Raw genomic sequence first — 21,154 nt, 5'->3', positions numbered from 1 at the left:
GCCCAGCTGTGCAAAGTAATTGGCCCTACTTTATTAGCCCAGCATTAGCAGTTGAAGGGAACAGTGTTGGAATCAGGAATCGGGCAGATGAGTAATTCGGACTTGCAGATCTCGGGGCTGCAGTGGCATCTGTCGGCGTGTCAGTGAGGTTTTTCATTATTGACCTGTGAAATCTGAGGCAGCAATCACATTTTACTGAGCTGAGTAATTAAACACAAATGCTGCAGACGATTAAGACGGTTTATGGTCACTAATGTACAGGGGAGTCCTAATGTACCGGTCGGTGTTCATCTAGATTCCAGGTGGCAAATGGTACACGAATGCATATTTACCACTAAGCTTGTAATAAACATGGGCATTAATAACATACTTTCACATTAGCTCCGAGGTGTGTATCAGAGTTGGGTATGTAAAGTGTCTTTTTCATGCAGTAAAACATGCATTTACCAACTGTCTCTCCAGGCTGAAGGATGTCCCCATATTTGCATGTATTTTGTGGAGAAGGTGACTCTACCAAATATCATCATTTTCGTAGCGTCAAAGACATCGGGACAAAAGGGGATGATTATCCATTCAAAATCACCCCTTCGCAGCTAATCAATATTCTGTGGTCATTTTGAGGAACTGCGTTTAGAATTAACGAGGGGATCCAACAGATAAATGATCAAAAAACAGAACTGCCATTGTCCTTGAACCCTTAATGGTGCGCTAATAGCGCACGGTGTCAAGAGTGATTTTAACAAGACTTCTTGAGTCAAACTTGGTTTTTAATCTCTCTGCCTTTGGACTTGGAGGAGATAACTGTCTGTCCCACAACTCTCTCTTCCTTCCTCTCTCTTGCTCTCTGTTGCATTACCAACTCGAGCACGCCTTCTACATAATCACAGTCCTCTCTGTTTCCTCCTGCACGTCTGATAAGGCGACTCATTAGAGTGAAGGGGTGGAATAAAAGTCAAAGATCAGCATGGCTTGACTGGATCTCCCTTTTACTGGCTCGGAATAAAATGGGCACCTACAGTGAAACAAAATAATGTTTTCCAGTGCTTCTTTAAATAAAACACAGCATATTAAGATTATGTGATATTCTTAAAAGCTCTTTTCTTATCGGCTGTTGATTGCTTTTAAGTCCACACCATTTTTAATGGCGGTCTTCTCAAGATGTTTCAAACTGATCTCTGCATATTGATTCTCACCGTCGCTTTAAAGCATACCCATAAATTCTGATTTCTGCGTCTTCTCCCTCCTCAGCCTCGACAATAAAGACTAAAGATAAGGACGAGGGCAGCGAAAGAAGAGAGACGAGAGCGCGCCATGGCTGAGCGGATGATTGCTCCTGAAAGTGGTAAGCAGCAGACATTTACAGTCTTTTAGCTGTTTCGTCCCACTGAGCTGGATGGTCATATTGGACAGTTTCATTACTTTTAGGTACGTTCCAGCACCTTTATATTAGAGACAAATGACAAATACCAAGTGAAAAAGCCAGATCTGGCTCTCACATGATTATATCTGGTGTCTGGTTTTCACTCCATTTTGACTGCAGCCTTTTTCTGTACTCATATTATAGTGAGTCCACACATCTAAAGACGTCTACAATTGTGCCCAAATACACCTAGCTAATCTGAGCTTTACACCTATGGAGTGCAACAATATCAATCGGGTTTTGACTGCGTGTCGTATAGTTACATGCGTGCATGTTTCTGTGCACGTCCACTGTGTCGTAGCAGGGAGGACAAGAGACTGTTTGATTCCAACGCTTCCAAGCAGGCAGAGATATAGAACTACTAGCTTTCAAATGCATGATCATTCAACATTCCGTCTAATTAGCCAAATTTCTTCCTCACTTGCATTTCCAATTTGTATGTTTAAAGTCAGTGGAGAGCCGCTGAATATTTGAAGGAGGTTGCTTTTGATGTTGAGGACGGCCAATAAACCCAACGTGAGATTGTGGTTGAGCCTGTTAATGTTGCATTCATTTCTAGTGTATCTCCTGAAGTTGTCACGCTGAAAGCAAGCGTGTAACAAACACACCTTTATAATTGGGAGGAGTCGACACATGTTTATCATTACAGGACTCCATGTTCTCATTAGTGCCCCATTCAGAACACCCTGATCAAAGATTCCTTTGGCTCAACTTTGGAAACATGGTCCTCTGCATTCCACCGAATCATCAGAACACCAACACCTGCCCGGACACCTGAATACCTTTTTAATGAGCGATGAATGATGAGTAGCATCTTGGTGAAATCCTTTTTTTTCGAAACACTGCCGATAATTCCAACAGAAAGTACAAAGCACAGCAACGTTTCTGTCTCTGCGGTTCTCTCGCCTGCTTTTGCACCCACTGGTGTCCAGACTGGGAGTTGTGGTGACTGATGATGGTGTCATACAAATGTGCATATATGAAGACGTCTTTGGTCTGTGTTTAATCCACAAAATCGGATAATTCTACATGTAACTCCAATGATATCACTGATCATAGCTGGTGTGATCTAAAAACAAAGGAAATAAGTCTTTTTTAAAACGCTGCATTAAGATGTGCCCTTGCTATGTTTATGTTTTCATCCACAATTCAGAGCAGCTCAGTTCTCCAATGACAACCACCGAAAATGGTGCGGAAAATATAGATAATGGCAAACATGGGGGGTCCTTTCCCATTTTCCCATGTTATAAATAACCAAATTAAAACTGTCATGAAGTCATTTGTGCGTTAGACAGTGAAGCATACGCGCTTCCCCTGCAGGCGTGTTTTTACGAGACATATAGTGTGTATCTATCACGGCCCATACATTTCCTGGGTTCGTCAAACAAAACATTGGCGTGACAGGAAGTCAAACGTACTGCTGAGATCTCAGATGACTTCATTTGCCTGTAGCTGATCATGTGACGGTTTTGACAGATTGCATGTGGCGAGCACTCACTGACTGACTCACGGGCGTTTGTGTGCCTCAACTTGATGTGCGGTTGTACCCACCGATGGTTGTGCGACTGTGTCGAAGTCAGGAGGAGGCTGGAGAGGGTCGGCGTAATCTCCTGGCCCCACATGGGATGAACCAGTGGAGCATGGGATAGTGTTTAGCATCTAAACACGCCGCGGTGTTCTTCTAAAAGGAGCTTTATTGAGACAAAGTTTCACGAGTCTGTTTCCGCCATCATATGGGTAACGTCTGGATGCACCGGCTGATCATCCAGATGTTGGCGTTCCCACTAATGTCTTATTAAATGCGATTGCCTCGCCGCTGCACCGTCTCTGGTCAATTAAAAAATGAGGGGAAACAAAACTCCCAACAGAGCATAATTGACTTATCAACCATTCTGCGAATGTTTCACCAGGTTGCATCACGGGGGCTGAATGTTTTTGTTGCAGGCATTGCAAATTAGTCTAAATCTGTCATTACACATTTTTAAATACTCACTGATTGGTCACGTTTCCTGTTTTGTTTTTTTTCCTTTGGTGTTAAAAGGTACCAAGTACTGTAAAATCATCTTTTTAGTTATAATTTTGTATTTACAGCTCACGCTGCCTTGCTTTGTGAGCTATAGAACTCTCACCCTTTGGTCAATTTCCTGCCTTTGACGTCACTCGAGGTGTTAGCATCCGGCTACTTTCCTTACAGTTACCATTATAGCAACTCCTGGTGTGTTTTCACGGTTACACTGCAGAGAACATGCCCAATATCCACTATTATGATGTAGCAAACAAGCTAAGAATTCCCGCTTTTGTGCCGCTTTATTTCAAAAAAAGAGATTTGTCTGTGTGATGACAGCTTCGGCAGCATAATGTGATTTAATGGGTTTTTGTTTTGACTAAATCTGAGCACATGAAATCCAGATTGACGTTAAACATACAATATCCTGTTAAAAAAACATTCATCTTGATTTAATTAACGCTTAAATAGAACGCAATTTTTCCGTGCATGTGCGTCATGCCCATCTCCCTCTTTCATTGTCTGGAAGCTGCTATGCATCATAATAGTTGTAATTATAAAAATTATTATTGTTGTAACACTGATTAACTCCGATCTGTGTCCGATTGTGTCATGGTGAGTCCTTGAAGTTTTGCCTCATTATGCATGGAAAGTCCTTGAAAATTCTGTCAGTGTAATGCTCACAAACTGCGCGAGAGCCCGGCGCTGCAGTCAGAGCACGTCGCACGCCTTGGAGGCTTCTCCTCAAAATTATTACCTGACACACTACATTTCCTGGGAAACCACACAAAATATGTGACAGAGCCTTTAATTATGTTTCAGGGAAAAAAATGCAAGTGTTTATCGAGAGGGATTAAAAATTCTGGTGGTGACATTTGTGGGGATTTTTTCCAAATTGTTTGCTGTTGTTTTCCCCTTTCAAACCAAAATGCCACCCTCTGTCGAACATCAGTGGATATGGTATTATTAGATCCGACTGCTCTCCTTCAAAGTTGAAAGGGGAAAAATAATCTCTCTGAAAACGGTGGGTTCTGACAGCATCCTGAGAAGTAATAGAAAGGCCACTGCTGCTGTTTCAAAGGGAGAACACAGCAAGAAGTCTGGTTTAAAGTAGGAAGCCTTCTCACCACAGGAAAGCAACAGGGATAAACCAGCAAGGATGTTCATTTTATTTCACAGTTGTGCAACTCTGCCTCTCATTCATTATGAATATTTGTAGCTATAAAAAACGTCTTCCTCTTGATTCATCTTCGGATTACTGTCAGCAGGTTTGTCCTTTACAATCATATAAAGTCTTCAATGTGGTCAGATAAATAAGATAATACATTAATTTGCATGAATGTTCATTGGAGTTGTGCTGAGGAGCTGCATTCAAAATGGGACTAAAAAAGGAACGTTGGATTTATCCACCCATGTCTCCAACACAGTGCACCACCCCTGGTGGTGTTTTTCCAACAATCAGACAGTTTTAGTTGAACAATTAGCATTTGTTTCCATATTTCTGGTGTTGACTAAAATATTTATTGACTGGACACTAGGGTGAACTCTAGTTTTTGTCTATTTTCAGTGTGTTCTATTTAAACCATAGCAGAAATGATCTCTTTTTCCTCTCTTTTGAAGTAGTGTTAAAATGTAACCTGAACTATAAAATAACATCAATTGAAGTCAGTGTAGTATTATTTTTGTGGTAGATTTAGCCTCTGTCTTGTGCTTTTATGGAGGTGTTTTTTGTATCTTGTGTTTCCCTCAGCTTTCCTTCCATTGTGATAATATACATGTGCTTCACCTGTGGCTTTAGATATGTGACCTTCCGCTCCCCTTGCTGATGCTGGTCCGCTGATTCAGGGATGAAGTTAGCAATCACTCTTAAGTTCACCGCTCATCATCTCAGGATCAGATGTTCTGGAGTTTTGCAGCTCATTTGATCCGTGCACATACTCGTCTTATTGTTCAGTGTGTCAAACCTTCCATTATCCACTGACAGTGGCCTCAACAGGCTGTTAAAGGCTGATTAGGGAAATGCTAGCAGTGACAAGAAGTTTTGACCTTGATTAAAGAGTAATCAACCATTTTGTTGCTGTCTGGAACGATCGAGCAGAGACACGACCCGCTACGTGCTACGTAACTGTGACCGCCGCCACAGTCATCTCTGTGCCGCTGTGAGCCCTTTAATCCCGAAGAAGCGCATTCATATGACGTCTCACCTCCTTTGCCCTGTTATTGCCAGATGGGCTTTATTCAGATTTTTTTGCTTTTAGAAAAAGTCCCAATTTCACCAAAACAACAACAAAAAAAAGAAGGTTCATATATATAAAATTAAACTGAATTTGAGATTTTTGTACAATCAATAACACTAATGAGGAGATAACTTTGCCATCAGCGTACCTCAGGCTGCACCACTTACGCCTCTTGAACTGGTCAAGAAGAAAAACAGACTGGTTATGAGTGGGACGGGAGGATGAATGAACTGGTTATACGTGATCAAAGAAGACAAATTGGCTTATACTGGTTATGATGGAACGATCGGGGAGGTACATGGACAACTACTGGTGGACGGGGAGTTGAAGCTGACTGGCTGTAGCGGGACTCTAAGGTTCAGTGTAAACAAACGGCGCCACACCGTGGACACAAACAGGTGAGAGCTTCAGATTTATGCCGTCAAATCTTGTCCAGGCCGAATTAAAATGCCTTTGCACCAACATGGCTGATTTGCATATTTTCCCAACTACATGAAATCCCAATAATCAGCCCATGTTATAAAACCATTGCAGCCTGGTATCGTTTCCAGCTCGTGAACATTTTGTCGCCGCCTGTCAGATTTGACTCAGACACACACGGTACACCCTTCGCCGTCGGGCTGAGACACATCATTTAGCATTTCAGCAACATTAAACCGTCTCGGACAGTTTTATATGTCTGAAGTAGACGTATCGTGACATCATATAGAAAGTGAGTAAGTGCCAGGAGGCCTGGAGCAGAGACCATGCTGCATGTATGTGTAAATTAGACATTGAGTAAATAATATACAGTGTAAATTAGACGTCGCATTGGGACTAAAGACGAGTTATACAGTAAAGAGTATGGTGTACAGTATAATCAGCTCCTGTGATTACGGAATGATATGCATGGTGACGAAGGGCTGGTGTGAGGGAGAGGTCACTCACAAGCAACGTTTGAAGATGGCAGAAGTGCATGAAGAAGATGGAGAGCTGGTGTTTATCAGCTGCTCCGAAGGCTGTGTCCTTTCATAGCACCCACAATAATTACAAACTCTAATAACCTCCGTGGCGGAGGTAATCACAGCATGCTTTGTAGAAATCAAAGGCTATGCTCCCTGTGGCGTTCCTTCCCCTTTTATTTGTTTATTGTGTGTGTTTTTTTAAGCTTTTATTTGTTTGTTGCCTACTCAGGAAATGCTAATATAAATGAAGGATAAAGGGGAAGAATGCAGTGGTTTCATTGGCCAACGGTGAGCGGCTAGCAAAAACTCAACTTTAATGCTTAATTTATGTATGCTCTATTATTAATGGATGCTGTGATCTGTGTGCATACTGGGCTTTATGTAAATCATGGTCCATGTAATGCAAATAAATCAGGGAATCGTGGGTATTCTAGGCTGTAAATGAGAGTATTGAGTGTAGATTTGGAAATACATCACAGTAGAACCTCTATGTGACATATGAAGTCCCCTTTTCGACTCTCATTTTACATATGGCGTACATAACAGAGTCTGCTATGCATGCACAAACATGATCTATTCATTCTCATGAGAATTATTCTAAATCCTGACACAACCAGTTCTGCTCAGAAACTCTTCTATATTGCTGTAAAAACAAATAGTCAGTTCTAAATGAGGACAACCATTTTACAACTATTCATGCTCAAGCTTCCAAACATCTGTTTCAAATTCTGGCCTATATTAGTACATATATGCTAATATAGGTTGCCCATGCCCCCATATCCTCCTAATCTCTCCTACTTCCTTTCTACATACATCTACATACATCCCAAACAGCAGCGGATGAGGGTGTGGACTGAAGGAGAGCTGGTGGTCGGGGAGGCGGGGGGCAGTTACACCTATGTCACCGTCAACAACGGCAACGAAGACCGTGTTCATGTTCCCTCCGCCTTAACCTGTAATGTGCACCGATGTGGCTCTAACCCCTCTGAATATTATGCTCTCAGCAGAGCCTACCGGGGGCTAAATCCACGCCTTAAAAAACAGCTTGGATCAGCAGGTGTGAGGATAGTCTGGATTCAAGAATGGGGGTTTGCAGTGAGAATGAAATATCGTATGGAACGTTCCATCACACAAAGCACTGAAGATAGAGATCGGTATAAGTGAGGGATCTGTCTATGTGCAGATACGGCTAATATCAGAGATCTCCACAAAGGGAAGCTGGTATTTCAGGCTGAATTTAAAAGAGTATAGTTCTGGTTAATTTGTGATAAAAGAATCAGGGATATTTGCCGTGGTAGAAGTGATAGAATGGCAGAAACGGTCTGTTTGTATAGGATATGGCTCTCCTCTGTTTAAACTGGATCGACCGCAGTTAAAACTGCCGGATGTTATAAATGCAAAAATACAGACCTATGAAATAGGTTTCCAGCTGAACACCTTTTTTTCAGGCTGAAAATGCTCATAGGTAAGTGGCTAATGGAGCAACTACAAAGAAACAAACAATCTTTCGTCATGCAGGAAATTAAAGTGAGCAGAGCAAGGCCGCAAGTAGCGAGTTAACAGCACGTGGAACAAGGTCAATAAAGAGGCCGGCCATTTCCTGAGCAGGGTCACTGGACCATCAACTCTCAGTTTCACATATCCCTCGCCTCCGTGCAAGAATTAGACACACATGCACACACACACAAGGTTAGGGGAGGCACTTCAGGGCCTCTGCTTCACCAGATCTGTGTGGCATTCATTAGAGAGACCTGTTAGTCGTGCTACCAGAGAAGAGAGCGGTGTGCTGTCCAGCGGGAGGGGGGAGGTCACATTTGGAGATTCCCAGAATTGCTTAAAGTGTAGATATTGGCTGTCAGAGACCGGCTTTGACACGTGGTTCTATTTAGATTAAAGAAGATTTTTCTGTTTTAAACTATTTTAAAACAGGGACAAAGTGCAACCATCTGGTCCAAACATGAATACTGAAAAATATTCACACATATTCTACAAGGGGAATGACCTCTGACCTCTTACAGCAGAAGAGGTGAGGCGTTTACACACACTGCGGTCCCTGTAAACATGTACTGCCACAGCTAGCCAGGCTAACTGAGGCGCTATCCATAAACAGTTTTAAAGCATCTTTGAAACAGGAGGAGGAAACTTTCTTCCCACCTCATAATTTACACCATTAATTCTTTCCTTTCCAGATAGACCTCCTTTTACGAGGAAATATATGAGGCGGCCGGCTCATAAGACCGGATTTTATGTGTTCGATTGGGAGTCAGAATGGTTTGGAGTGATGGGCTCGGTGAAGGAGTGGAGTTCATTTTAATGCCTGACTGAAGGTGAACCTGACCTCTCCTGTGGGCCGGAAAGATGGTAGAACTCTCAACAGTGAAGTATAAACACGGGCAGCGAGTCCAAAGGCTCCGAGGTGTCATTACCTGAAGGAGATCAGCTTGAAACTCTGCCAAGCCAAGGCCGGGATTGCACCGTTCCTGCATGTTTGTAAAGTTATTTACGGCACCAAAGAAATCAAAGCGCGCAGCCATCCTTAACTTTCCATTCCGTGGCTGCTTTATTTACAGATAGTGCACTTGCTCATGAGTCATTTCTCCTTTACAATCAGTCCAGACACACTTTATATTCCTCCAAATGTTTTCTTGTGTGTTTGAAATGTAATTACATCCATTTCAGTAATACATTGACACTCGTACCCTTTGATATAATACAAAACACGTAAAAAAAAAAAAAGAGCCTCTTTGGGAGTGCATAGGAACAAATGTGGCATTTAGAATGTAGGCAATTATATGTGAATACAAAGTGTGCAGAGCTTCAGAGGAGTGTGAGGAAATTTGCCATTTGTCAGCTTGGATAAGGTCACCATGTAACTCAGAAGCAGCTCAATAATTGACTGGAGTTGAGGGGTTCTAGCTAGCAGTCAGTCAGACGGAGATGGCGCCTCTAATGATGTCCCATGCTTATAATTTAATTTGAAACACCGTATTATTATCACTTTCATCACCATAATTGAGACACTTATTGCGGCAAACAGCAGCAGAGGTGCCCACAAACTTTTGGTGGGAAAAAGATTGATGATGTCATGTGTCACATCGTTGATATTTATGTCGTCCTTGCTCATCAAATAACATCCAACATGAAATACTGACCGTGGACGGTCCCGCTTACAAATCAAAACTGAATGAATAGAATAAAATGTCCTTATTTCAAAGGCAATTATGCCCCGGAGTAACAAAGATTAATAATTCATCGGGAGTCCGAGAGCGTCGGCGCCAAATCCTCATTTCAGCCACAGCTTCAAGGTTGCATTTGTTTTACCAACCTGTCGCCCAGTGAAGGGGCTCATTGAGAGTCCTTGACAACCGTCTATCATTGGAAAACAATAGAAAACAACAACGACCAAATGTGCATCAGAACACAACGAGCGACCTTCCAGAGAGCGACGCCGAGCCTTCCTGTGGGTCTGCACTGCGTGTGGGGGAGGAGAAGGATAGGGCGAGGGGGGCTTTTTTGGTGGGAGAACAAACATTCCTACAGCTGTGCAATGAAGATTACAAATTATTACCACATGCTATAAAGGAATTATCACTTGCTGTGTGTGACCCTTCTGGCAAATAATACATGAAAGGTGCCGTCCCAGCCAGCGTCCTGGCTTTGACGGAGTTGGGTTGCAGCTGTTATTGTGCATTCCGTTCTCCATTCTTTCTTTCTTAACATTTTATTATTAAAGTATACACAAAATAGGTGAATTCTGATCAAAAAAATGATGAATGGCTGCGTAGGAAACCAGTTCCTCCATGCATTACTGCGAATGGACAGCACAGCTAATGCAAACAGCCAATTAGCTATTTATCAGTCGTCACTGTGAGCATATTTTAATTATTTCACTCAATCTTTCATGCAATCAGCTAAGCGTTGCCTATATGTCACGTCAATGAGATGCCATCTAACCTTTTAGTGGAGGATGATATGCACAACCTGATGGACCATAATTAATGACACTGGAGCTAATATATTATTCTGGAGCATTTGCCCCTTCGATGCCAGGCTCGTCCAACACTTGCTTATTCCTGTTTTGTTCCATTCCCCTCGTTTTAATCTCCACTGTGTTTTCTTTAAATGATTGGAGCACAGGTCGCCTCCAAAGTCTTATTCCAACTGTCTGCAAAAAAGTGAGCCCTGAAACCTGGAGCTGCCTCCTTTCGTTAGTCTCCTGTGCCGCTCTCGCCTTGCCACGTGCACTGACACCAGCTGTCAAACACAGCTCCTGTTCAAGTCAACCCTCATCGCCCCCGCACCTCCGATAACAGGCTCGATTCATAAGAATGAGGGATCGGGATGAACGTTGTGGTGCCTGGCAGCTGAGCCTAATTTTAATTAGATGAAATTCCCCTGCAGATCTGGCCAGATGCCCCAGAGTTTGTGTGTGCCGTTCTCTTGGTTTTTTTTAAAGCCTGCCAGGTTGGTGCTCCGGTCACTCCAGCTGTGTTTGGGCCAAGCTTCATGCACGTCTGGGTGCATGCAGTTACTTTTAAGTGTTCTGTTTTAGGTGACAGTAGGCAAGAGGAAAGACTGCATACTTTACAGGCCATGTTCTCAGAATATTAAGGCTTATTAAGGTGTAAGACAACAGCTATAGGCGCAAGATAAATTCATTTTTACAAACTATTTATTCATCAATACTCAAAAATAGTTACATTGCTAAATTGGAAAAAAGTCATTGCTAGCCAAACGGCATACATTTTTACCTAATAATCAACATCCGAATGATCTTAATGAAAAGAAAATCCCACAGAGGTTCTTTAATTATTCATGTAAACACCAGATAAGCATTTTTTTTGCAGTGCGCTTTTATGAAATCTGTATTTAATGCACATCATTTGGACGTTAATAAAAATGTTTCCCACGTTTCGACTCTAACCGGGCTGACCGGCTGGTGCACTCTGGAAAAATTAAGCAAAGTCTACACAAAGATGTGTTTCCACACACTCTTACTGTGATAAATGTTGTGACAGGTGTTCGGGAAATGTGAGCGCGACATAAAGTCGTTGAATGAAACAAGTGTGTCGTATTTATTTAAGCCGTCGCGCGACTGCTGCTGCAGCTATTCTTCCAATGCCATTCGTCACCTCTGAGACCCACGGCCTGTGTGGCTTTATAAAATGGGGGGGCTGTTCCGCGCCGCTGTGAAAGACAAATTCTGCCCGGAGAAAGAAATGGGGTATAAAACACATTTTATGTTCTGCTGCCGTACCGATTCTGCAGTGATTATTGGCTCTGAAATAGATTAAAGCACCGGGCACCACACATCCTGGGCTGTTTGGGGTCAGAATGGGCTCCGCGTCCACTGGACCCGTGTCTTCAGTGAGTCCGTCAGGAGTCTCTAATGTGGAGACACTATGGACTGTGGTGGCTTTGAGGGGATTAGGGAATTCTTTAAAGGAAAATATCCAACAGCTCTTGGCGTTTTTCCCATCGTGCCGATGGAAGCATCCATTTGATAGATGAATGTGCACATCCTATACCGTGCACGTACAGGTACAGTACATCATGCCACCAATGCATCAGGCTAACTTATAAGGTTTCATCAGTACTGTAAGCTTGACCTCATCGATGGAGGCTGTAAGCCCTCGTCAAGATATTAAAGAAGTTGTTTTTTTTTCCCTTTTAACAAAGAGGACAAGATAATGAGTTCTGGGGCAGAGGCTTCTTTAGCACTGTCAAGTTAAATCCGTTCCTCTGGAAAAATGAATGCTTTTGGCAGCCCATCTCCGCGTGCTAACTGTGTTTCACACAAGAGAAAAATAAGTCAAAGGAAAATGAGAAAAGAAGCCCAACTTGACCTCATGCTGTGTCACTGCGACTGTCGGCGGTTGATCTTTGTGTTTTCTGGAGGATTGAATTCATTGTTTGGCGGATTATCAGACATCCACATGGAGCAGTCCTGGACGGAGCTGTGATATTTCTGTGGTGACAAAACACCCACAGATTAGCCGTCGCCGCAGATGAAAAAGGGGCTCAGACTCCAGCAAGCCACGAACACATATAAAAACGCCTTAGCTTTGTCTTTAGATAAAGATGACACTATATTTGCCGTTTCAGACAAGACATACTTTTGTCCTGATGATAATTCATTTTTATATGCAGTCTTTTTGAGTTTAACGAGTCAAAGTTTATACTGTGCTGTCATGTGGGAGCCAGAAAAAATCATCATTCCACGTATGTAAAGTACACCAATTGTGAAGCACCATACAGCATCCCGCTGACCCTGCAAGGATACACGTTATTATGTATTTACACTAGAATCAAAGGATTATACCATACCATTCTATATACAGCATATATCATATGCTACATGCCACAATATAGACAATATGTTTTCGGATAAATGCATGATATGTGCATTTAATTCCACATGCAATACACATTTGATATGTGTGTTTATAGGAGCGTGGATTCAGACGTGTGTGACATCAGTTTCATGTGGGCTAATGATCACTGTACACGTGTGAGCGTGCATGTTATGTGCAGATAATCTGATGGTAATTAAAATGTGACAATTAAACACAGACCCCCTGAGCCCCGAGGATGTATGTACTGTACAGGATGCCGTGGGATGGTGTTGGATATTAATGCCATTTGTGATTATTATCATCTATGTTCGTGAGCAGAACATAAAAGGATGCATGTGCACGTGGTGATTGAAGATTTTTTAAATGCAGCTCAAATTTAGCCAATAAATTTTAACGCAATGATGATGATGATGATGGATCTCATCGTTATGTTAAGCAGTGTTTTTTTTGTGGATGTTTTACAATTAAAAAGTCTGAACTAATTCCACACGATGGAAATGTACGCAGCAGGAAACCCTATGAGAACAGACATTTTTCAAACGGCGTTACAGACAGCGAGAGAGTATTCCACAGGTTCTCCACGTGCCTCTGAAGGTGCAGGCGCGGGGCGCACGAGCAGAAGCGGTGAGGAAAAGACAGTCAATGCTGCTTGCTTTGAACCAAGACGCCTTCCTTTTGGAGAGAGCTTGTTAAAGCTGCAGAGGATGAGTCAGAGAGCTTCCTCCTTACAGGAGCCCCTGTTGCTCCGAGTCCAGTCTGGTTTCATCTTGTCAGTCTCGCTCAGGGCGAGCTTGGAGGGAAAAAGAAGCCTTCTCCTCTTTGTCCTCTCCGTTATGACCTGCAGCCTCCACGGTAATTTCACGTGAAACCGATGAAAAACTGACCTTTCCAACGCGTCCATTTCCCTCTGAAAGCTGTAACGGAGGGTTGAAGACACAAATAAATAAGTTTGACTCTGGCTGCAATGATCAGATGACAACAACAACAGCTTGGTCATGTGTTTGGCCCTGGGCCCCGGGGTTGGGTCCGCCAGACTGTTTAATCAACCCAATAATTACAGAGAACTGAGTGTACAGAAATGTTGTCAGGCGTATTTCTTTCCTCATCATCTAGTGATGAGCATTATCAGATTTGCTGCTTGACTTGATCCCAGTTCTCTGATTCACAAAAGAGGGTGAGAGACTCAAGAGGAGCGGGCCCCCCAGAATGTGTTTGTTCCACAACCGCCACTGGAATTAAAATCTGCAAATCAATTTTTAAATCAGGCCTGAGACGTTTGGCTTTTTTACAGGTATTAGAGGAAAAGCAAAATTCCTCCATTGTATAGTTATTAAAACACCACTTTGCTGCTTTTTCAGATATGCTCTTTACATTCATGACTAATTCTAAGCAGTGATGTTGTATAATGATAATTATGCCAATCTGGCCACTAATGATTATACAACAGGGCAGATTATGTTATTATTATGTATTATTATTATTATCATTGTTATGTATTGAATCTGCTATTTGATGTACAGTGTTATATTATTAACCTACATTTGGTATATAAAAAAGAAAACCACAATGGTTGCTGAGTAGCTAATTATGCTAAAAATAAGAAAGTGCAAGATGCCGTCAATGGAGCCAATTCTATAGTAGCCAGCTGACAGCTGATAAAATCAGTCAAATAAAAGGTGATAAAAATGATCAAGAGTAACAAAAAGCAGGAAACAAACTATAAAAGAAGTCAGAATTTTGGCAAATGCCTGCAATTTTTCTTACATTCATAAGTTCAACCTGCTTTGGAATCCAGACATCAATAGAAACATTGTGGCACCTCCAACTCTGCAATTTTCAACACAATTCAAAGTTGTGTTTTGTACATTTGCTGCTGTGAACATCTGCTGTTCCTGCAACAGTCACGCTGGTTTTTAAGCCTGAGCCCAAGCAGGCTGACTGGTATAAAGCATATTTATCAGAGTTCCTCTCTGATCTAGCCCTCGTCAATTCCCACCAAAGAGCCACTTGTCCTGGGCCGTCAGTGTTGTCACGCAACAAATTGTTTCCCAGGGTGAACTATGGCTGATGGGAGATGAAGAGGAGGAAGGAAGTGACAAGAGTGTTGCCCTGAATTGTTATTGATTCATTCCTTTGAGCCTTTTTTTTCTACCTCAGGTTATAAGAGTTGGGGAGGAGCTGGTGCGGAGGCTCAGAAGAAGCCGCCATCGTCTCGCCTGTATTCAGAGCGTGTTGTCATTTTCCTCCAAATGTCCAGTTTGTTGGGGGGGGGCTGCCAAGCTTTATCATATCCACTGTATCCATATTTATTCCTTTCCATGTTGGTCTTTTAAATCTGTCAAATGAGCTTTTCAAGATCCAGACAGCATGTTCTGAGGTCGAGTCAGTCAACAGCAGCATTCAGCTCAGTCCAAGAAACCTCAGGAATGAAAGTGGATCCAAAAGGGAGTCGATGAAACACCTATAACCCTTTGCCCTCTTCATGCATCCGCATCACCACACATCTGAGAATATTGCCGCTAATGCAGCTCCAAGCTCTGTTAGATTTCATTCCTATGTCTTTGCAAACCCCCACTTATTTCTAATCTGGACTAGTGGTGCCCAGTGGACACGGGGAGAGCAGCAGCCCTGGAAAGGTCACCAGGCCATCACAGGGCACACACCATTAACTTGGATCCTCATACCCGTGGGGGATATGGGGTCAATTTGATGTGTATCTTTAGACTGTGGGAGGAAACCAGCAGAAAGATAAACAGGCTGAACTAATCTGCTGCAATACTCAACTGAACAGTTAAAGTTTTAGATATTAAAGCTGCAAGAAGTGAATAAGGTAGAGGACGCACTTATGTCAGAACAATATGGGTGTAACTGAGTAGAACAGGGGCGTTCCAGTGATTGAGCGGTCGTGTTGACTGAGATCTGAACGTGTCTGTAATTCTACACGGCAGATTCTTTCCAGCATGCTGGGGGAAATTCTCCAGAATTCTTCCAAACTCTGTGTTCAACAATAGCTCTCAATGACTTCCAGTGATTCCTCCTAAATTGCTAGTAAGCCCACGTCTGCTACATGGGTAGCCATATTTTACCAAACAAAAGACTCCGTTTGCTCCGCTGAACAAATGAGGTCATGAACGACAGACACATCATCCTTCATTCGCTGCGTTGTTACCAGCCAAACCTACTGGAATTACCCTGTCTCACCCTCCATCTTGACTCTTTGCCCCTCATCCATCCCTCTTTTGTACCTTTGCTGCATCTATAATATTTAAGGAGTCACAAATATTTCATGGCCATGCCAGTGGAAGATTTTCATCAACTTGAGACGGTTCCATCATCTCGAGCTCATTTGCATGACTTAAACCAGACAAGCACAATGCATTATGCAGCACAGGCAATGCAGTCTGCATAATTCTAGTATTTGAGTACATATCTGAGTATCTTCCAATGGACTGGAGTCAGTTTCTGGCAATGAGCTCCCTCACACACATCAAAAGCCATTCCAGGATGAATATGAATGTCTGCTGTGAGGCAAGCTCTTGGAGTTAATGATTTTGTATCATAATAGTTTTGGAAGTTGACTGCATGGAAACGTTCTTCTGATTACTCACAGAGCCACAGCTGATGATGAGAATGAAACAGACCAATACACTGAGCCGTGTGGCCAGCTGGTGTCCTAAATGCTGCTTCCTGCTTGCTCAAAGTCCTCTTCTTTAAAGTTCGGATGTACTCTGTGCTTGTGCAGGCGCATGAGCCAGTCGGCCTTCAACGGCAAGAACTTTGTTTTACTCGAAACCTTTTCTAGCCAGAACAATTTACATTTATTTAGAACTTACTTAAGCAAGTGAGACAAGTGAGGTTAACACAAAATAGCGCATGCAAAACAGCTCAGCACGCCAACAGCTGGCTGCCCAAAGCTCTCGTTTACTCACATTAGCTTGGTTTAAACATTTATGTACAAAATGAGTCCATTAGTCCAAACGCACTGCATTAGCATCAGTTTTCCTGCTCTTCCCCCTGTCAGCATGCACAATATAAAACCTTTGTAAGCCTTATTTTGCTACTAAAAAAGTTATGACAAAGCAGTTGTGACCACAAAATTATATCAATATCAAACTAAAATGTATAATTATTAGAAATGCAGTTTTTTTTAGTAAATTATTGGGAAAAATGTTTTATGTTTCTTTTATGTATGCTGCAGGAAAGCGTGTGGATCTGATGGAGGGAGCAGAGTCCAGGAGTGGAACTCTGTCATCCCGCATTAGATTCTACTCTATTAACCTGCAGAAGAAGAATTCACAGTTTGCTCAGTTTGTGGTTGTTATTGAACATGTTTGTGAGTGAAAAAAGGCTAAATGAGATTTCTGAGTATAAAGTGTAGACGGTCTGAGCAGAAAGTCTCCTGTTGGTGCTTGATGATGATCGGTCCGATGAAGCGCTTCAAACAGATGATAAAGACCTCGTAGGTACATAATAGTGTGCGTCGCAGCAAGCTATTAGTCTAATTTATATTCCTGATTTTATAAATTTAATGAAACAGGAGCAACAAAAGTTTAATAACAATATTTTCAATTATTCATGCTGATGGGATATTGCAATGCATAATATTGTTCTCTCAATTGGGAGAATGTTCAAATTTAATCGTGGAAAAAGCAGAAGCCATTTGGTATAATCAAATGTTTGTCAGAGGATCGACTTCTATTTTTCTGCCCTAATGTTTTAAGTGGTCTCACCTGGTTATCCATGATGGGATGGTTCTACATTTCATATTCGTAGTTTGTTTGTGTGTGTGTGTGTGTGTGTGTGCGCGCGTGCGTGTGTGCAACAAAGGCAAGGTTATAAAACTCTTCTGGCTAATGTTTTCTATTTTAATACTGTATTTTTTCTTTGCATAAATGTATAATTTTTCCACAAATAATGATTATTTATATTTCTCCTTCATCTAAGAACAAAATAGCATCCACACTCAACATCTGGCATTTTCTCTATTAGATCCACAATCTATTTCCTTTCAAATAAATAAATGCAATATTTACCCCTTCTGTTGCAGTGATGCTCAGCATACAGGGGTATGGGGTAGGGGTATGCAGGAAAAAAAGGTCACACAAGCGTGACTGCACATCCAGAGTGACAATAAACATGGTAAACGATACAGGTACATTTCAGACACTTTGGACGATGCAACCAGGAGCTTAAAATATGGCAAATAACGCCCTTTAAAATGCATAGGTGTACGTTTCACATAACATCAACCCATGAAATCACATGTAGCCCCTTTTAGGGCAAAAACGCAGAGCAGGCATCAAGCAAAGCCTCCCTGAATACATACAGCATTTACCCTGCACGCATCCTTTATAGTTCCCGGTGCTTCACATTTTTCGGTCCATGACTCTTTCCCAAGCGCAAAATTCCGTTAACATACTTTAAATGTGTGAAATGAAATGTGGCTCCACCATTCAGCGACATCACTGCAGCCTAACTGTTCTGAAAGCCCAGATTCTGCCGCCCGTCGCTGGCTCCACTCTCACTCTTCTGGTTAATTGTGACGTCTGTCTCTCTGAAGGCATGAGGAGAAGAAACGGGACTCCTTTTGCCCACCTTCCCTTGGGCCGCGACACGCTCCCCTGCCAATCAAGAACCTGAGATTGAATTAGTGCTGGGTCTAGTAGCCCCTGCTTCCGTTAAACGACGGACAGATCCTGAGTGGAGATCAGGCGAGTGTGAAGTTCACCCTTCTTTAGAACTCCTCACATGCATCCCTTTCTCCCAAGCTCTCAAAGGCACCTCAGACGAAGAAAGCTCTCGCCTGTCAGACCCTGAAACGTCCAGCCTGAGCAGAATGCAAACTAAGCGGACGCTCATCTCTGCCTTTCCCAACTGTCTAGGAAAAGAAAAAAGAAAAAACAGGGGCGTTACATTTTAGCCAGAGAAACCATTCTCGTGCAATTTTTGAAGGTGAATTTAAAGTTAGGGTACATTTGTAGGAGAATAATGAACACAGCAAGTTCCACATTGGTCCGTGGTGGATTCGTTGTTCTTTTGATTACTGCGGTTAAGATCCGAACTGAACGGGGAGAGCAACACGCTCCAAAGCATGACGACGAGGACTTAGCAAAATTTCAAATCCAGCCGGTCCAATGTCATGCAGCAGTGCCTGTGGTGGAGATAGCACGCTGCGAGGGCCCGGGAAAAATGCTTCAGAGAGCAAACCAACAAAACACCCGCTGTCATGATAAACTATTTAGGCAGCGTGACTTCAATAATCCAGAATGTTTTCCCATCTAGTGCCGTACTTCAAAATGAAAATGGATGCTTGTCTTAAATCTCCGAGGTTCAGCAGCGATGCGAAAAAAGAAAACCAGCTTGGAAAACACTGTGTCACCCAAACTGAGAGGCCTTGTGTAAGCTGATTGCTGAAGAGAGATGCTCTATTTGACTTTTAACTAATACCTTTCAGGGCAGAATCTTAAACCTGCAAAACATATAATGGAGAAAATGTACGGTCCTCAAATAAAAAAAATCGAGGTTAGAATTTTAGAAACTATTTGCATAAGAATAATTGTGGTTGTTATTTAGATGTAACTGGATGCCAGCAGTGTTTGAAATAGAAGACATAGATATTCAAGAACTCCCCATTGTCATTATATTTTATTCTTATCTGTTTCTAAGGAGAATTATGGGAGACAGAAAGTGGGTTCAAAAGCTGCTGTTTAATGATGCAATTTCTTTCTACTGATAGATGCTGGATATAATTCCCGATTAGGAAGGTGTCGTTAACCCTTAAACCATCTGAAGCTTCATGTTGTTTCAGGCCAATTACAGCAGGACACCTTTTAACTGCAATCATTAATCTGATTAATGATACTCAGGTTAAGTCCAGTCAAACGTGTCAGTATGGGTCTCATGCTAAACCACACTCAGTTTATTCATTAGTGAGATCCGGTCCTGGATTTCTTTTGAGATAAACATGCTGCTGTTGTTAAAAATTAGCTAATGAGAGATAAATCCAACAGAATTCTAATCACTTTGGTAATGATAACCCGGACAGCTGTACTGGCCGTGTTATCATTTGCCATACAGAACGGGTATGTGAAAATCACATTTTACGCCATCAGTTGTGGGTAATGGGATACTGGCCCCAATCCCATTATTGGTATAGTTATTATCCACCACTGTTGTGGCTTTAAAGGAGAAAACATAAGATTTGTTTTTATTCCACACAAAAATAAGAGCAATTTGGAAGTTGTAAATGATTTCCTCTCTTTGTCATACAAAATAAGCAGCAACACTCCAACTGTGTGCTGCTCCGAATGGGCCGGGAGGCTTTTGTAGCAACCTAACCATGAAACACGGGGCTTAAGTAGCGATAGTAAGAGGCTCCCATGTTGACCTTCAATTGTTTCACAACACTGCGGTGCTTTGAATGTGTCATGTGAGATCAGCACAAATGCAACCTGCAGTAGCTCCTGGAAGGATGAGCAGCGATGTGCTCAGAGGAGGCTGATGAGCTGCTAAATTAATCCATTTCCAAACATAATTCGAGGGACTTGTACTCAGCTCGGATGTAATATGAGCGGGAGGAAAGATGGCACGATTATAGGCAACGGCTTGCAAAGCTTGAGAATGCCCATATTTGAAAACAAACCGTGAAGTATAAATTTGTGCAAATATGCTCCAAGTGCCTATTTTATTGCAATACAAACCAATCTTTTCAATTGAGCAATGCTGATAAAAGTAACCATATTCTTAATGACTTAATGCTAAAACAATAAGTGTCTATGGGGGGACTATGGGGTCATTCGGGGATGAACAAAAACAGTTTCTTTTCCCAGGATAGGTGTGTATTTTTTATGTAAGCAATGTTGCAGCCTTATCCTTCAACAATCACTCTTCTTGGAGTGCTGGACGCACTTGAGTGATGGTAGCGCAAAAGTAGTGACACTCAGCCATCACGCAATGAGAGCATCAAATGATTGCCTCCGAGACGTTGCTATATCTTCAAATGTCTTTGAGAATATCTCCGATCCTGCCTGCTTTCTCGCCACTCGCCAACAGCCGGAGAGTTTCCTTTTTGAATTACTTTATCAGCTTGTGGTTCGGTACGGTGCACAGTCTTGTGAAATGGCGCTTTGGTCCAGCAGGTTGCCCCAGTGTGGAAATTCCATTACCTCTCTTGGAGATCCTAGCCTGAGATT

The 21,154-nt window shown here is 42.3% G+C and overlaps 1 protein-coding gene across 10 annotated transcripts in view; it reads left to right on the top strand.

The window, feature by feature from the left end:
• The window catches only part of lingo2 (leucine rich repeat and Ig domain containing 2), a 166,946-nt gene that overhangs the window by 112,019 nt on the left and 33,773 nt on the right, over positions 1-21,154 (top strand). For all 10 annotated transcript variants that reach the window (XR_008952063.1, XM_057043213.1, XM_057043212.1 and 7 more), the window contains one exon: positions 1,249-1,342. The gene's annotated coding sequence lies outside the window, so the exon portion shown is untranslated. The remainder of the gene's footprint in view (positions 1-1,248; positions 1,343-21,154) is intronic.

The sequence above is a fragment of the Takifugu flavidus genome, chromosome 9, assembly GCF_003711565.1.
Source record: "Takifugu flavidus isolate HTHZ2018 chromosome 9, ASM371156v2, whole genome shotgun sequence".
Taxonomy (NCBI): Eukaryota; Metazoa; Chordata; class Actinopteri; order Tetraodontiformes; family Tetraodontidae; genus Takifugu; species Takifugu flavidus.
Note: the sequence above shows the minus strand (reverse complement) of the source record. Positions and strands in the feature narration are given on the sequence as shown.